At 41.4% G+C, this 19,390-nt stretch overlaps 1 protein-coding gene across 4 annotated transcripts in view; it reads right to left on the reverse strand.

The window, feature by feature from the left end:
• Positions 1–19,390, reverse strand: part of LOC136873656 (uncharacterized) — a 482,836-nt gene that overhangs the window by 148,721 nt on the left and 314,725 nt on the right. For all 4 annotated transcript variants that reach the window (XM_067146729.2, XM_067146728.2, XM_067146731.2 and 1 more), the window contains one exon: positions 2,245–2,285. The gene's annotated coding sequence lies outside the window, so the exon portion shown is untranslated. The remainder of the gene's footprint in view (positions 1–2,244; positions 2,286–19,390) is intronic.

The following is a 19,390-nucleotide window of genomic DNA, read 5'->3' on the forward strand; positions in this document are numbered from 1 at the left end:
CTTGCGTAAGCGGCCTAGTGCCAAGTAGGTTTTAAAAGTGTATTAGGAGTGCAAGCTTCGCCTCCATTCTATTTTGTATTATGGGCCAGTAACTAAACCTGATGTTTTATTTTCCTCATGTAAAGGCCCTGTAGGTTGGGTATCAAATACCCCTGTTTCTTGGTGTGCCTTAAGGGCAGATAGAAATGAAGTTTGTTGTAGCCTTTGATAGGCTTGTCAAATTGAGAGCGGGTCTGCTCTTTTTCTTAACACTGTAATTAGGAGCAAGTGCTCCTTGTACTTAGGGTTTTATGCCCTTCAGCAATGGTAGTTGTGAGCTGAGAGCTCAGGAATTATACTTGGGGCTTGAAGCCCAGATTTTGGTAATAACCCCCGAAATCTTGTAATTTCCTTGTACCTGATTTTGGCTTGTTGCTGACTTGTTATTTGTTGAGTTTTGAAAGTCTATATGAAAATTGTTAAACCTTGTTGTCTGTTGAAAATATAACCTTTGTCAAAGTTTTAAATTAACTTTAATTCGGTAGTTGAGACCTATTCCAGCCAGCACCTTCTTTCACCTCTGCAAATCCACAAAACATCGTAATAATAATAATAATAATAATAATAATAATAATAATAATAATAATAACGAACTAATTCATTTCGTAGCATTGTCCCAGTGCTGCTCCGTTCTCCTTCGATAATCAGCAATGAACTGATGGCCCCTTCCCTGAAGAACTCTGTAGCCAGTTCCCCCCTTTCGATGCACTCCCAAATTCAATTCAGACGTCTCTCGAACTATTGGTTATATGCAAATAAATTAATCGCTAAGAATTTAAATTTCATTTCTTGAAAGATATTTAAGATTCGATCTTCAGAAAGTGAAATTTGAAACGAGTTTTTGTTTGATATGCCTTTCAGCGTTCAGTGTGCTGGTCTCAATTGTCCAAGCGCTTCCACAAGCTCTGTGGCCACACGTCTTATCACAGCCTTGTTCTCCCCCACTTCCCTTACCCTCCATTGCCGAGTTCATAATCCTCCAGCATTCCGTTCAACATTAATAGCAGTCTAATTGCTTACAAATCTAAATAAAAAGATCGGTAAAACAATGCGCAAACAAACTACGTGAGATGTCTGATAGAGAACTTAGTTTTGGGGCTGAATCAATCAAGACTACCGATCAAATTACTTGTTTGAGATGCGACATCATTATCCTGACTGATTCATCAACGTCCAGCAAAAACTACTCGACATAAAAAAATGAAATTTTGGGGATACATTTATATTACACTCTAGGCGCTCACCAAGGCGGGGGGGGGGGATTATTCCATATTCCGTCACTAAGGGAGATACAATGAAGGGGGATGAAGTTTTAGGAGTATAAATAAATTTCAAGAACCGAACAGTTTAAAGAAAATTGGTATTCGGAATCTCCTTTAAAAATAAAGAAACTCCTACTTTTTGTTTTCGGAAAATCCACTTAAGGGGGTTAAAAGGTAAAAATGCGGAGAATGTTTATAACGAGTATAAAAAATTAACATGTTACAGACATTAAAAATTGCCGTCAGGAATATCCTTTCAAAATAAAGAAACGCGTATTTTTGTATCGGAAAGTCCATAAGATCTGAGAAGGGAGTAAAAAGAAGTTAAGGAGTCGAATTCCTTCTATGACGATACATATATCTCAACAACTGAAGATGTTAAAGACATCGGTACTTTGAATCTGCATTACAAATGAGGAAACCTGTATATTGAATTGAAAAAGTACATCTCAAACTTAACATGTTACAGACGTGAAAATTTGTATTTGGAATCTTCTTTTAAAATGAAGAAACACAACTTTTGTTTTCTACTTGAAGAGAGTGTAGAGATGCATGCCGCATGTTCTCAAAGCAGCCTGGTCATCTTAGCCCCAAAAGGCATCACCACAAACGTGGTTTACAAAGAGGTTCTGGGGTAAATTAAACTATTTTTAAGCGAGTTTTTATACTTTAGGTATTTTCAGCAGTACCGAATAACTTTCAATTTTATCAAATTAGGTTACCGTTGTGAGCAACAGCAAGGCTCTTGCTTTAAAAGCAAATGCGGCAGTCCAAAGTAAGAGCCATCATTGGTATCAACTTCTTCAATTGTGAAAATCACCAAACATTACCACAATTAACTAGTAGCAATGAGAGAGTTATCTTGCACGAGTCATGAGAAACTGAACTACTGTACGTCCGCCCTCCACAACGTGTTACATAGTCTATACGTATTGAAGCTCACCTCAGTGGTATGTGAAGAACTGGCACGTGTCGAGGAGCCTCCTGAAACAAACAAACAAACAAATATGAATTACCACGCGCTGTACAGGGGGCTGTGGCTACAGTCGTTCTGAATAAAAAGTGGAAACATTTCACTTGTTTTTCTGTTCATATTAAGAGCACGTGGTGTGGTAGTAACAACCCCATTTAGTTAGTTATTAAGACGCATATTCTGGATTAAAATATTCACTGTGAAATGAAGATGGAACACGCCGAATATAGTTATAAGGGCTTAAGTGAAACTCTGCACTGACTCACATTAGCGCTAGCAGAGGTAGAAAAAGGTAAAGTGCTAATCTAATCGAGCGGATAACGATTAAGAAAAGGATTCTAATTTTTAGGAATAAATATATATACCTCTTACACATAAATACAAATTTTATTTACCTAAAATTCGTAGCTCACGTCGCTAGGATGTTTTTAACATTGAGTTTCTTGTCTGAAGAACTAGAACTGGATTTTTCATACTTTCACAAACACACACAAATAGGAAATATTATTTTGTTTCAAAGTGAAATCGGATTCACAGACAACTCGTAAACCGAATTTTTGACATCAAGAGCATTTTGTGAAGGAAACAAAATCTACAATTTGAAAGTCATTGATTATAAATGAAAATCATTTCAGAATAGTCTTACAATTACATTTTCTTCTGTAAAATGTATTTTTTATAGCATTCAGCTTGGGTTTAAAACCATTTTCAGCTCAATGTTTGCCACTTTTTTTTCTATTTGCTTTACGTCGCACCGACACAGATAGGTCTTATGACGACGGGACAGGAGTGGGAAGGAAGCAGGCGTGGCCTTAAGATACAGTCCCAATATTTGCCTGATTTGAAAATGGGAGACCACGGAAAACCATCTTCAGGGCTTCCGACAGTGGGGTTCGAACCCACTATCTCCCGGACGCAAGTTCACAGCAGCGCGTCCCTAATCGCACGACCAATTCGCCCGGTACCACAAATTCGGTCGACGTACCAAGATTAACGTGATCCGGATAAACTTATTCGGTCTAATCCACGATTACACCAGACGGAAAATGATATACCATTTGCACGTTCTGTAGTGCCACTAACGAGATTAAAGGAAGTCTTCAGATAATTTGCCGTGATGCGCACTTGCTGGAAGGAACTGATCGTGGTATTACTGTAAGAAATTGAGTGACAAAAAGGTTGTTGGATTTCTCACAACAGAAAGTTAGCACACGAGTTCCACACACCACTTAACCATTTAGCGGTTATTCAAAACAAGTTAGCGCGCATTTTAACACTGCATTCTTTTAAGTGTCTGGTTTTTTGCTCGAGAATGACAAGCACGACCGAATGAGACTGAGTACAACGGGACAACCATCCTCTATTAACACTCAGAAGAGGCTTGGCACTTCAAAGAACACCAGGTATGGACAAAAGACTCGCTACATCTCGTCAACATCGGGGTGGGAAAGGAATAGAAAATGTCAACATACACTATGGGTAATGAGCGGAGTGAATACAATTCATGCATGCATGAAAAGCAAAGGAAACTCTCATTCCCAGTAACTGAACTGCGGACAGCTGATTATGATGAAGCTTCTTGTTTAAAGGGGCCTAACATCTACCTCATCGGCCCCACTGCGGAGAGAGCGCTCAACGACTACAGAACACCACCAGCTGAGCAAGGAACATTGGACCACTACAACAACAAATTACATTATGCAGTACTAACAACGCAATATGATGCTCATGATACCAATTACCACTATTGACGGATTCTTAACTAACCGATTCACAACTCAAGCATTTACCTATCCGCAGTCTGCTCTAGGATCCTCCAACTGTCTTATATAAGTGTCTAATTACAATAAATAACTTACCGAGATTACTAGGCTTATACCATTCTTTACTTAGCCTACGCATTCTCATTCTCGCTTAACATATCTCGTCCATTCTTCTTTGTCGTTTAGGCCTACTGAGTACCACGGGGCTCATATCTACTCTTGGGTAAAGTTGTTGCTTTCTTCTTCTTCCAATACTCCTTCATTTGCTGACTATGACCCAGCTGTCCACTTACTTCCTGTAGTCTTACTTGTAAGGGACGTTGGGAAAACTCCGTGTCGGATGGCTTCACGGAACAGTAGTCGGTCATGAGTTTGTCCCAGTGGGATATCTAGTTGTTCCATATCTGACTTAACTGGCGTGGTCCATTTGTTCTTAGAAGCCTTGCCTCTTCCTGTTACTGTGAATATCCTGTTGGTGAGTCTTTCGGAATCCAGACGGGCCAAGTGTCCATAAAAGGTCAGGCGCCTTTTCCTTATAGACGTGACGATGTCCTCCTGGTGTTCATACAGTTCATCATTATGGCGGATTCTGTAAGTGCCCCCTTCCTCTCTGATTGGTCCTAATATCCTCAGGATCTTCCTCTCTTTTAACTCCAGCTTTCTAGACATTACAAGGCACTCAGAAGCATACAGAACTGATGGTTTGACTACCGAGTTGTAGTGTCTGAGCTTGAGGTTCTTGGAGAGGCACTTAGATGAATAGATACTACGACACGAATGATAAGCCCTTTCAACCTTGGTACATCTGGCATCTACGGCTGGGTTCTCGCTCTGATTCGCAGAGATCCATTCTCCCAAGTACTTAACTGCAGGTACTTTTCGTATGGTAGCGTCTGTGAGAGGAATTGTAGAAGGGGGCCTCCTTGATATTGGTCATAAATTCAGTCTTCTGGATGCTGATCTTCAGACCATATCTCGTCCATTGCTATTTAAACATTTCCGCTAGGGTTTCTTCACAGGATTTCACCATGTGAGATTCTTCTCTATGTTCACTACAGAGAAGGCACCTTACTGTATCGTTCTCGTCAATCCATCCCTTATTCTTATAAATTCCCATAATTCACCAGATCAAACCTCTTGTTTCTCTTCTATTCACATTCATACCCTAACTTATCCTACTGAATTCTGCGAGGGTCGCCCTACTGCTACATTCGGATACCAACCATGGTCTTTGAATATCCCTGAGTCGTATAATAATTAGTTTACTCGTCGATATATCCAGCCTCTCGAGGTCCCTCTCCCAATAATTTCCGAACCCCAGCCTGTCTAATATAATTTTAACTTTAGTTAACCAGTACTCTCCCTGAATATTGTGTCTGTGATGTTTATATGCAAATCTGCGAAGATGGTCCTGGCCTTAAGTAAGGCACAGTCCAAGCATTTTCCTGGTGTGAAAATCGAAAACCACGGAAAACCATCTTCAGCGCTGCCGACGGTAGGATTGGAACCGAGTATCTCCCGAACGCAAGCCAACAGTTGCATGGCTCTAATCCACATTATTTCTCCCCTTACAAGTAGGAAATTAAGAAACTGCCCTTAGATCTGCATTGTGGCCATGGCATGACTGACGCTACAACCTTCACTGTGATTGACCGAACGTGCGCTTGATCTGCCGTGCTCTTTCCAAATTCTGAACTCCAATGCAGGAGGCATATCTTTAAGATTTGCTTCCTAATAAGAGCCACATCTACACGTTACACTGGGATGGTGTTTGTTTTAAGGGGCTGTGTCCTCGTCCCGTCGTGGTGAAGCTCTCAAGGTACGCCACCATTGAAGGCGAACTCAGTCTGTACTCGATCAAAATGATGAGGGCATTCAATGTTTTATCATCTTTAACTTTAATTATCAATTACCTTCTATGAAGATACGAAACCGCCGCGCTGTGTGGCTCAGGCGGTTGAGGCACTGGCACAGTCCAAGCATTTTCCTGGTGTGAAAATAGAAACCACGGAAAACCATCTTCAGGGGTGCGGACAGTCTGTCTCCTGGATGCAAGCTGGTAGATACGTCACCCAATCCGCACAGCCGCTTGCGAGATGGCTCCCCCTCCATCGACAGAGGTTCATATGAGACAAGGTTGTCCATTAACACCATACCTAATCAGTTTGTTGGTAGGCCTAGACTGCGGCAAAAAGTAAGGGGCATTAAAATAAACCGTACAAAAATACACAGTAATATTTGCAGACGATATTACCGTGTTAACATTTACTGACTAGCAGTAATGTCAATACATATCAAGACAAAGGTTAATTGTTCGCACGATGAGCAAAGATTGTTTTGTTCAGAGCTGAGCTTTTCCTTGCACTGAAGCACATGGTACCCGTCACACGGTTTATGCGTTTGGTAAAAGCTGCATGAATGTCGAAAGGAATCACTGAATGCCTCAGTTTGTATTCGCTATTTGTCATGAGTGCATTGGTGTGATCTAGACTTCAACAAAACGAAATTTTAAATGGAATGATGCCTTCAAAATATAGATTAGGGAAAAGATCCTAAAATTTGGGTTGCGGGAAGGAAATCAATGAGAACACCGACCGATTCTTCGGAAGAGGATAATTGAGTTTGTAGACCACATCACCAGAATAATTCCCACTGAACATGTTTGAAGGCAGGGAGAACGTACTACTGTAAGAGATATCTAAATTATGGGAACTTGTGAGCAGATGTGGAGACATAAAGAAGAATGGTTATAGCGACAAGTCAGAGCAGTAATCGATTGATCGACCGACGCGCGTTCATTGTAGTAACTTTTTTTAAAAAATTCAGTCTGTTGACTGCTTTTCCCCTGCGACCAGCCTTCTGCAACTCGGCCGATCATATGCAGTATGTTCAGCATCTGCATGGCTTCTGCATCCTGAGTTCACAAGAAAGTCATCATGAATATCTTTCTGGTCTTCCAGAGGAAGTTTCCCTGGCATTTCCATGAACACAGTTTTATGCCGAGGCCTATGTTCCATCCAAGAAAGTTACGGTAAGTCAGATTGGAAAGAGACGACATCTGTCTTTTCTTGGACCTCAGTGTCTTCTCCACCCAACTTATCCGTTGCAGCCGATGCCAACACCACATCTCAAAGGCTTCTAGCTTCTTAATATGTTTACGTCCAGGTCTCAGCACGATACAGCGCAAGACCAAACATGAGGGACTGTTTATCTGTAAACAGTGTGGCACTCCCTTATGATCTGTGTACATGCTCATCACGTGGGTTGCTACTAAACTTCTGTTTTATCAAAACTCATTTTCATAGCAAATTCCTTTGCTTTTTCATTCAGCTACAGCAACATTTTGGATAAAGTTTTTGAGTACCCGTAGCTATAGCTTGATCATCGGCAAACTAGTCTGACTCGTTGCCTGGATGGTCAGCGTACTGGCCTTCGGTTCAGAGGGTCCCGGCTTAGATTCCCGGCGAGGTCGGGGATTTTAACCTTTATTGGTTAATTCCATTGGCTCGGGGCTGGCTGTTTGTGCTATCGCCAACGTCTCTGCAACTCGCACACCACACAACACTATCCTCCACCACAATAACACGCAGTTACCTACACATGTCAAATGCCACCCACCCTCATCGGAAGGTGTGTCTTACAAGGGTTGCACTGAGCTAGAAATAGCCACATGAAATTATTATTATTATTATTATTATTATTATTATTATTATTATTATGGGCAAATTTGATGGCCTGTATTAGTTTCCCCTGCTATTTTCACCCCAAGCTTGGTTTTTGTAGTACCTGCTATGTTTCAAACCATCAAATAAGATCGCAATTGACTAGAAGAGTCAGGAAAATCGTCTAAAGTAACAGTTTTCAACTCTTGTAACCGCCTGAAATCTATCCTAGCGTGTTTCTCCATTTCTCTTATGAAAGTCCGGCAGTAGCCATGTGGACTCCACAGCAAAAGCTGGTGGGCTTTCTTTCGCGGAACTCAAGTCTAATACGCTTGTACTACATCAAGTATCAACTGCCACCAACTGAACATGTTCTTGCGGACATACCAAACAGGAAATTGGACAGACTACTTGAGAAGACCGGCAGGTCGCAACACCAAGCGCGCACTTAGTGCATTCTTCTTCTCCGTACGGAGGTTTGCGATCCACGTAGATCTTGACAATGCAACATGTATAGCTTCTTCTGCTATCTCGAATGTCCTTTCTCCGTCTACCAATGGGCACGCTCGCCTCTCATTGCTATCCTTTGTTTAACACTTCTTTTCGATTTTTCCTCCGCTGAAGGACCTCGACGTTTGGAATTGTCGTTATCGAATGTATGCACAAGAGAGGGCGATACAGATACATTTCAAAGTGCTTGGATCCGGGGTCCAGCTTTCACATCCATATAGGAGAATAGGGAACACCTAGCACCGGATCATGCGGATTCGTAGCTGCAGACTGAGATCTGGCCTTACAAAGAATTTCTTCGTGGTGATGAATGTTTCCTGCCCTACTCAATTTGAGATCAGATTTCTTGTCGTTGAGCATGGTCGTGAAGGACACTTGCTCTACACAGAGATTTGCTGCTATTGACAACAGTGTCATCCGCATACACGATAACTTCTCCATTTATTTTACAGAGGATACTGTTGAATTAATCCGATCGTCCTTCCAACGGACCCGCAGGAAGTCATGCGAGCAAGTGGGTTTTCAGTGACAGTACACGGTATCTCGTTATTAAGAGTTGCCTACGGGCAGCTTCGTCAGAACTGAAACCTGACGTGAAGCCGCATTTACAATCATCGCCTCTCAAATAGGCTCTAAAGATACTTGATTCAAATATCCCATGGAAAGCATGGAAAGTCCCGAAATGACCACTGAAAAGCAAACTGTGCAGTCAGCTCAAAGTGTTGAAGGCCAGTGATCTCCAGGTGCAGCTAAGTGCTCTGAAGAGCCTTTCGCTAAAGAATATAATTTAGGGCCACATTACGAAAGCTGGTTGTTACGTCGTGCTCGTGCCGACGATATTTTCACGATCGCCTGTTAGCTGGGTTCTGGATGACCTGTGGCCTCGCCCCGGTGACCGCCAGCAAGTTGCCAAGGTTGTTAGATATATCCCTACCTTTATTCTTATATTCTTCCATCATCAGCAAATTATCCCCCACTTTCTCTCGTTTTGTCTACAGTTCCTGAACAGTGAGCTACAGAGACATGAATCTATTTAAGACTAATTACAACTGGGAACCTATCATCTTATTAAAACTATTCAGTAGGAGAAGATGGAAGGGATGCGATACATCCAAAAATTAAGGTATCGGCCAAATAAAAATCATTGTTGTTTAAAGGGCCCTAACATCTAGGACATCGGTCCCTAATTGTACGAAATGAGACTGAATGTAATGACAATTTAACAGTCTAAATTTCATCCAGTGACGAGAATTCAAAACATAATGAATGTTAAATAATCACTGGATCCAACTCACAATATTAAAAGTTAAAAATAATTCAAAAATCAATCCACAGATTAGAATTCAAAAGGACGACGATCAACAATCATGAACTTAAAACAAAACCGACCAAAGCACAATCCTGAATCGACGATGCTTGTCTAAAGGGGTCCAGGTCAACGGCCTCTCATAATGGTACTCATCGCTAGTGAAGTACTACCATGGATTTCTCATGTAGCGGTACTGATCAGAAGTAACGTAGACTCACGGTGTTCCACACATTGCGGTACTGATCACAGGGACCCGAACTATCGCGTGGTGTTCCTCGAAATACAGATCGAGGTGATGAAACACCTTGGGGTGTTCCAACCGGACCTGGACAGAGGGGAGCCTTCGTCATAGTGGCGGATACCGTAAACCCATAGTGATCCACCCACAAATCCATGGCATTCCTCACGTACTGGTACTGTTCCACGCGAGATGGTACTAATCACAGGTAATCTCATGGTTCTAACATCATCCCTTGGTCGCCCCTTTTCTTTTCGCCTCTTACGACAGGCAGAGGTACCAGCCCCACCCACAGAGGAATGAAAGTTTTAAGAATTCGTGCGAGGACACTGTCCAGTAGGCTAAAATGTCTACTTCGGCATGACCTGCCCTCTTGCGCCACGGCTAACAGTGAAAATATTTACGAATTAAATACAATGAATTCAATTAATTTTGATGTAAAACAAGCAATATTATGTTAGTTAACCCTCACTCTTGAAAACCAGGAATTAATGTTTTGATGGAGGGATTCTTTTTAATTTTGGTACATATAGATTGGCAACGCTAAGTAGATTATATTTTATTCGTAGAGATGCAGTTTTGATTACATAAAATGTTGGGCTATTGTGATCAAAGAGCTACTAAAAACTGGTTAATACTTGGAGACTTAAAAATTCGCATTGAGTCCATACTTCGATCCTAAAATACTGATAGTTACCGGATGTCTATTGTCGACCTAAGAATAGAGTTGTAAGCTAGGACCAGTTAAGTGCATGCTAATTTTACAGAGGAAATGGGCAAAATGTTAGTGCGTGTCTTTTCATGGACACGCTAATCACATGGCAAGCAAGAACTTAAATTCTCCGTGTCCTACTCTATTCGAAAATAAAATAAGTCGAGTTATTAATTGAAAATTGCTTGTAATTGATAATTAGATATAGTTTCGTAATGTATCTACACATAAGACCGAAGTTATAAAATACAAAGCGTGAAGCGGAAATGAACAGAGATGCAATACAATTTCCAAACAGCGAGATTGTAATAAGCGGGTCAGAGGTTCGTGTAAATTATGAAAGAAAGTATGAAATGGCTCAAACAAGTTTACAAATATACAACTTTTAACGTATACGTTACTTTATCTCGCAGTGTCCCGTACAAAACTATTATGCTGGATTTTCAACCGTTTTACGAAGCTCGAAAAAGAACTTTTAGATCACCCACGACCTTAGCTGAGTCTTGGCATTCCTTCCACTTACTTGTGCCAGACTCCTCACTTTCATCTAACCTATCGCACCTCCCTTGGTCAACTTTCCCGACCCGGGCGGTATTACAGCATTCGACGCCCTTCGCAGCCCGAGTCTTTCTTTGGCCGATATCTTCATTTTTCGAAGTGTCGGATCTCTTCATTTTTCTCTCTGGTTACTGTTAATAGTGCATGGTTGCCTAGTTGTACTTCGTCTTGAAACAATAACCAACACCACCATGATGACACTACAGTGCTAATGAACCTTGGCCTTCCGAGCGACCACTGTTCAACCGAAAGGGCTGGAGATTGAGAGGTGACTCCTGGTCAGCGCGATTAATCCTATCGGCCGTTCACCGTCAGATAACTCAAATGTAATCACCTCTAACCAGTCCGCAGATCCAGCTAAAAAACCTGACCAGGTCAGGTATCGAACCCAGAGCCTCCCAGTAAGAGACAGGCTTGCTAACCATATACCGTGGCGCCGGTCACGTCACGCCACGACAACTGAAAATTGATTTTTAAAGCATGAAAACCTCACTGAGTAATAGAGAAATAGTAATGAAGACCATTATCAGAAGACTACGTTTATATGGATATATACAAAGATGGAAGAATTAAGACGATGGCGACTTCTCCAATTATGTAGGGTTGGCACATTGTATGAATTTAACGTAATTTTTCGGCCTTTACTTACGCCAGGATGATTAGCTCAGGTGGCAGATCGCCGAGCTCAATTTGGTGGGTTCGACTACCGTTCAATCCGCTGATGTTTCAAGTTGCTCAAATAAGTCACTGTGATGTCCGTATATGTACTGCAACTCCTGGGAGACAAAACTGCGACACTTCGGCGTCTCCAGAAACCGTAAAAATAATGAGGCGATGAGTCATATTTTCACGCCTTTTGCAGCCCGTGTCTCTTTGGTCGATACCTTCATTTTTCCAAGTGTCTGATATATTACATTACATTATTATTAATCTTATTAATCGTTTCCTGACACCAACACCGTGCAGAGGGTAAGTTCTGTGAGTTTTGTTTTATAAAACTGAAGATTTATTAAAACGAGAACGATCGCCCATGAATGAAATATATGCAGTTAAAAATCGTGACCGGACCGGGGAACCGAACCAAAGGCCACTATGCTGATCATTCATCCAAGGACCCGGACGTTGGTAGAATCTGTAGTCCACAGAACCAACTCAGGTAAGGAGTTCAAATCAAGATTTTTAAACTTTCAACATCCCTGCAACAGCAAGAGATATGAAGGGTATGGGCAAGGAAGAAAAGCTATCAACTATTTTCATTGATTTCCGTAGTGGACAGTAAAGGAGAACATTGATTCACAATTTGCTATACGTCGCACTATCACAGACAGGGAAGGAAGCGGCGCGCTGTGAAAATGGCATCTTCACTACTGCCAACACTCTCGATCGAAGAAGTCTTGAAACAGCGATTGTAACAGTAAAATATATCCGAATTGCCAACAGTGTAACAAATGTTTAAAGGTTCTTTTTTGTACTTGTACCATCCGAATCTTCATGATCCTAAGACAGGAAAGACTGAACTTTAATCAGTCCTTCAACTTCCTACACCAGCATTGAAGAGAGGAGAGAGACAAGACCGAACACAGTCGAGAACATGTTAGAATTCCAGCAAAAATCGAATGTTAATTGTTTTAACATAGACTATTAAAAAGAAATTAAGTTCTCCCTCCAAATCGGTAAAAATAATCTGTCATCTATAAAATGGACCTAGTTATGCATTGAAATGTGCTCCCATGTGATTAGAGATGGTGGAAAGTCTGCCCCGTCTTTTCAGAAATCTAAGTTTATCGCTTGTTTTCTCAAAACAATGTTCTGTTTGCATCGTACCTTCTACAGTTTTGTAGACAACTGCACGACTGTCCTCTCTGAACCTCACTCTTTAGTCTACCTTTAACGAAGTTTCTTCAAATATTATCTGATAAAAAAAAGACAAGTTTGAAATGTTAAAACATTTTCCCTTCCACTTACACTGTAAGGTATTTTCATTTTAGTCTGACTAATTTAGAACGAGAAATGTTGAACAACTCTGAAGTAATGTTAAATATAACTGTTCACTGCAAATTGCATTACGAGAAATTTGTAAATCTGGCAACGACGAATTTAAAAATAAAATCACATTTTTATATACATTGAAGTTGCAGATATCTTCGCGATAGGGTTTGTAGAATTGGAGGGGAAAATATATAAGCCTGTCTCCTTTTCAGTAGAGGAAGGCGCATGTGTCCCCTTAATTCAGTTGACTATTCGTTCTTAAATTGTAGCCGGTCTATTTGTTAGGAGACAGGACTGTACTACATCCCAGCCACTGTCCGATTCTTTCCGGAAGGTTGGAATTCTGCCACTGACGCGAAGCTATCTTCCCGTCGGCTACCGACATCTATCGAGACTCTGCGCAAGTAGCAGCTGTTTTATTATTAGAACTCCGGGGACTGAACTGACGACCTCCCGGTCACTGCGTCACAGCTATTGGCACACGACGTGGTGCCTGAAGGGTGCTGCCACCTCGCGAACGTCCTTCACCTTCGGCACGATATAGTCCATTTCAGGACGTCTTTGAATCTTGTCCAACTACATCAGCTGGCCCGCTCCGGGGGTCACTTCCGGCATTTTACAGGCCTTCTGTTCCAAGGGTAATGATTATTCTTACAGCTGATGAAGAACTAAACACATTCACAATGTAAGAAAGAGTGAAACCAGATATTTAGCAGAACTTTTGCCTTACTTTGAAGCGCTATTTCAGATTTAGACTATATTATTATTATTATTATTATTATTATTATTATTATTAACAGATAGCCTTCCTTTTATCTGTCAATTGAGAAATTAAATATAATCTTAAGTTGAATACTCTCGCGTCCTACCCACTGTGTTCAGAAGTAACTTTATCGCTTCTTTTCTCAAAACAACATTCTGTTTGCATCGTATCTTCTACAGTTTTGTAGACAATTCACGACTGTCCCCTCTAATGCTCCCTATCCTCTCTGATAATCTACCTTTAACAAAGTGCGGTACCAAATATTTTCTGATAAAGACATAAGTTGGAAGTTTTTAAACATTTTCCACTTACAGTGCAAGTACGACGGCATGAAGTCCAGATGGAAGGGTTTCAAGTCAAAAGAGCCAGGACGGATGGACAGAAGAAACAGCGTAGCGCCCATAATAAGGAGTAGTGGAGGAAGAGGAAACTAATTGTAGCGTGATCCGCAGCGGTGAATTCGAAAACGAAAATAATTTCCACACTTTCGAAGACTCCGAGATGCCGGAATTTTGTTCCGCAGTTCTCTTACGTACCCGTTGTTCAGATCGTTTTCTTTACTTTCCCTTGTGATTTACTTGGCATTCCTCTCCGTTTTGGATGTCCTGTGCGATTCATGCCAATGTAAGGTCGGTTTAGATTTAGTCTTTTGCCTTACGTCGCACCGACACAGATATTATGGCGAAGATGGGATAAGAAAGGCCTAGGAGTAGGAAGGAAGAAGCCGTGGCCTTAAGCTACAGCCCCAACATTTGTCTCGGTTTTCCGCGGTTCCAATTTTTACTCGTCTTCAGGAATGTAGACAGTGGGATTCGAACACAGTATCCCCAAATGCAAGCTCACCGCTCCTGATTTACTTTTTTATAGACTAACAATAAAGCTTGTCATGGAATGCCAAAATAAAGCATTACGTCACTGTAGTAAAAACAGAATGCCTAGATGCCAGCGAATGCCTCTCGAATTACAAGTTGGAGAAGCTGGAGATCCTAGGAAGGAGAATATTACGAAAAATCTCCGGCCCAATCCAGACTGAAACAGGCTAGGAACTTTGGAACATCAATGAAGTCAAAAGGTGAAGAAAATTTCGAAGATAATGAAAAAGAGAAGGTTATCATTTCTGGGGCATTTCTACAGAGTGGACAGAACCAGACTAACTAAAAAGTTATTCGACTACCTGTGGAACAGGAAGACAACGACGGCATAGAGTAAGGAAGTTCGTGAAGTCCAACATCCACGAAGTCCAGATGCTAGGGACGAAAAAATTTCGGACTATGATTCGAGATTTGGAAGGGCTTCAAGTCGAAAGTACTGCAAAGACGGGAAGGGCCAGGACGGATGAAGAGAAGAAAGAGCATAGCGCCCATATGAAGGAGTAGTGGAGAAAGAGGAAACTTCAGACAAAAAATGAAACTGTAGCGTGATCCTAGCGCTCGATTCGAAAAAGAACAAATAAATAAATAAATAAAAATAAACAAAAAAATAAATAAATAAATAATAAGGGTCGGAGAAGAGCGGCAAATGAAGTGCTGGACTGAGACTCATCGACGATTCAGTTTAAAATCCTGCAGCGAAATTCTCAATTCAGAGTAATGTCAGAGGTGCACTGATTGCAAGAAGGTTGAGAGTTACCGAGCCATCAGACCATCATGGTTGTGTTGAGTCACCGAATGCTCGGTGGAGCGAGGCGCTTCAAGAACAGTTTCTAGAATTAGTTCGGGAAGATTGTGCGGCTATTCCGGTCAAGGATAGCAGTGTTAATGTTTGTCAGAAGACGGATGATCTCCGGATGTAGCTGGGAAGATGTGAATAACAGTCAGAAATAATAAAGTGTCTTGAATGAGAATTCACACACACACACACACACACACACACACACACACACACACACACACACAGTTACCGATCATCTCCACTGTTCCCAATGGCTGACATTGGTTCTTATTTTTAGTCGTGAAGCTCGTTTTCCTAAACACCGCCTCCATACAAGATGAGCTTACCGTCAAATCGCTAGCCTATGTAGCCAAAACTTGGAAACTGGCAAGACTCATGGGTTCGTAACTGTCGTCCTCCTTCCCTAAACCTTTATAGGACTAGCAGGTTTGGATATTTTCGTTTACTACTGTCCATAATCCAAAAACACAACAGCAATTTTCTCATTCACTGTGCCCAATCAAACGAAAACCCTGACAGTGCAATGAAAAATCTGAATATCGCGCCACGGTTCTGTACTGTTGAGGAATATCCTACAGGTAGCAGCACCACGCGCTGTCAGAGTACCAGCTTAGCCCACTTGAGATATGTAAGAGCGGTGAAAGTTTAAAGCCTGTTGAAATTTATCGCCGAATGACGATTCAGTATGGCGATACATGTTTATTACAGCAGCAAAATGACAATGGTCGGTGCCATACTGTTCGTGCAACAGGTACGACCATCCGAGACCTGTATTTTGAGCGTCTTCAACATCCGCCATATTCACCAGACATAGTTCCTAGTGATTACCACATGTCTGGGCCACTCGAGGAGGAAAACCATTCTGTTCGGATGAAGACGAAGGTGATACACGAATGGCTGCACACGCAACCAAAAAGGATTCTCTTTCTAGAAGAGTCCATGCAGTTTCACAAACTGAAGAGCTTTCATTGAATGCAACTTCTTTATTGTCAATCATTTACATATTCAGGATGGCTGGTAAACCAGTGGCTTGTCAACTATTAACACAAATACAAACATGTAATTTTTTTAAAAGATAAAAGTACTGTGTGTTAGAGAGAGACATAAGCTCTGTGTGAGAATTTCAAGAAATTGCACCCCGAGAAAACCCTTTGATGATTTCCATGGAAAGATTTGGAGAGATGAGCTCCGTGAGTGGGTTCTACACTGACGTACGAAACTCAATGCAGCCTATCAGTGTCGCTAAACCGATAAAAGTGCACTTCGAGAAATGCGCAGACAGAACTTCAGTCCGACCCCATTTCGTATACGTAGCAGAGATTCTGCTAATTAACGAGAAAGGTACCTGGAAAAAGTTAAGATTTCTCCTCAGGAAATTTCAGGGACCCAGAAATCACCCAGGCGGTACCTACTGATTGAAAGAGCGCTCTGAACTACACCTTTCACGAACCAACAATACGCTGCCGGCCAACATTGTGACAAACATTTTTCTTCGACCAACGGGACTCGAACGGCTAACCACGCAGTCAGAGCCTTACAGGCGGGGATCATCAACAATGAATGGGTGGTGATTATTGTTTTAAGAGGAAGTAAAACTAGAGAACCATTCTCTATATAACAGCAATCGGAAACAAAAATGGAAGGGATCCGACACTTCGGAAAAGACGGTATCGGCCGAAGAAAGACAAGGGCCATGAAGAAGACTCCCTAGGCTTCCAGTGCTCTAATACCGCCGGGGTCGGAAACAAAGGAGGTCAGATAGGGCAGATGAAAATGAGGAGCAATGCCAGGAATCAGCCAAGGGCCTCGTGGTTGCCAACCCAAGCTCCCAAGGGGCCCCATTTACTCGCCTCTTACGACAGGTAGTGGGTACCGTCTACCGCCCCCACCCACGGGGTGGGAGGAGGGTGAGTAATGGAAAGAGGTGGTGGTGGTGGTGATTGTTTTAAGAGGAAGTACAACTAGGCAACCATCCTCTATATAACACTAATCAGAGGGAAAATACGGACGCTTCGAAAAATGAAGATATCGGGCAAAAGACAAGGGCCACGAAGGGCGTGAAAATGAAAGACTCCCTAGCCCTCGCAAACCTAATAGCTTCGGGGTCGGAAAAGAACAAGAGTTGACCAAGAGAGGTCAGATAGTACAGATGAAAGTGAGGAGCCTGGCATAAGTAAGTGGAAGCAATAATTGAAAGAACGTTTTGTTTTACCCTAGTGTCGTTATCTATCTTGACCATTAGAACATATTATAAAAGGCTGCCCTCCTCTAAAATCGCGATATTTTGAGAAATAGGTTAGGTCCCGACTGTTCCCTGAATTCTCTTTTCTCCTTCATTTCAGTCGCTAGCGAGAACAGTATTCCAAAATAGTGCTGCAGTCTGGTCCAAGGGCACCGGAGCTTGTGACTCAGCAGTGACTGAGCGTATTTCCCAGGAAGTCGTCTTCACTATCTGGAACCACCAGTCATCATGACTCCCAATTAATGACCGCAGACGCAAAACTCTCTCGACTTTTACTAACCGCCCGAACTAGAAATCGTTCGCTCCCTTATAATTCTTCAACGTTACTACATAGATCATGGCAATAAAACGTTCATTTGTTTACTAGCCGATACCAGAGCCTTCGCTCGCGTGGATTTAGTAATTAGCTCAAATTAGCAGTTCTTCGGTACTGCAGTGAGACATTATCTGAAAATCCCGAAAGTATGAAAACTCACCGAAAAACAATTTCATTTACCCCAGAACCTCTTTGTAAACTACGATTGTAGTATTGCCTTTTGTGGTTAAGATGACCAGGCTACTGGCAGAGCTAATTCTGGAACATGCAGCAGTCCTATCTCAAGTCGTTAAAGAAACTCGTTTCCTTCTTTTTAAAGGAGATTCCAAGTATCAGTTTTCACGTCGATAACATCTTCAGCTTTTTAGACATACGTATCCTCGTAAAAGCAATCAATCTCCTTCACTTCTTTTCACCCCCACTCCTCCATTAAGTGGACTTCCCTAAAAACGTGTATTTTTAAAGGCGATTCCAAATACCAATTTTTACGTCTGTAACATTTAGTTTTTGAGATCTAAGTATCCTGATAAAAAAGATTCTATATGTTTTTCACTTATTTTTAGCCCCCTTAAGCGGATTTTCCTAAAACCAAAAAATACGTGTTTATTTTTAAGAGATTCCAAATACCAGTCTTCATGTCTACAGTGTTCAGTATTTGAGATATACTCATTTTTAAAGTTCACTGCGTTGTCACCCTATTTAGCGACGCAATATCTAAACATACTGCCAAAGCGGCCACCGACACAGTTATGAATGTGTCCCCAAAATGTCATTTCTTTATGTCCAGTAGTTTTGGCTCGGCGATGGAGCTTTCAGAACTCAATTGTTTTAACGAAGTGCAGCTGTTTAGGTGATATTTTGATAACACATTCCATTGTCTGAACTCCGGTGAACTGAGTGTTACCAAGCTTAATATGTAGAATATCGCTAAGCGGTGAAGACCACGAACAATATTTTGAAAGGAAGGAAATTCGTTTGACGTGTGCATTGAATCGTCTCAAAGACTAGGGATGTGAAATGGTACAGAATACAGAATTGCAATAACAGCATACATATTTTCTACAAGAAATATCAAAGTTACGTCTTGGAACATGTGGAGAAATTCTAGTGAAATAATGTAGGCCTAATCGGAAAAGCTAATATTATTTATTTATTTATTTATTTATTTTATGCCTTTGTATGTGGCGAAGTTAGGGCTCACGGCCCTCTCTTACACTTAACCACTACGTACAGTACATAATCACATACTTTGTTAAAGTAACATTAACATTTCGTAGGAGCTACCTAAATTTATGGAGTAATATTATAACAGATTATAACTGTTAAATGATTAATATTATCTAGCCTATCTACATCACCTGACAATAGTTCTAAATCACGCTT

Source organism: Anabrus simplex, chromosome 5, assembly GCF_040414725.1.
Source record: "Anabrus simplex isolate iqAnaSimp1 chromosome 5, ASM4041472v1, whole genome shotgun sequence".
NCBI classification, from domain to species: domain Eukaryota; kingdom Metazoa; phylum Arthropoda; class Insecta; order Orthoptera; family Tettigoniidae; genus Anabrus; species Anabrus simplex.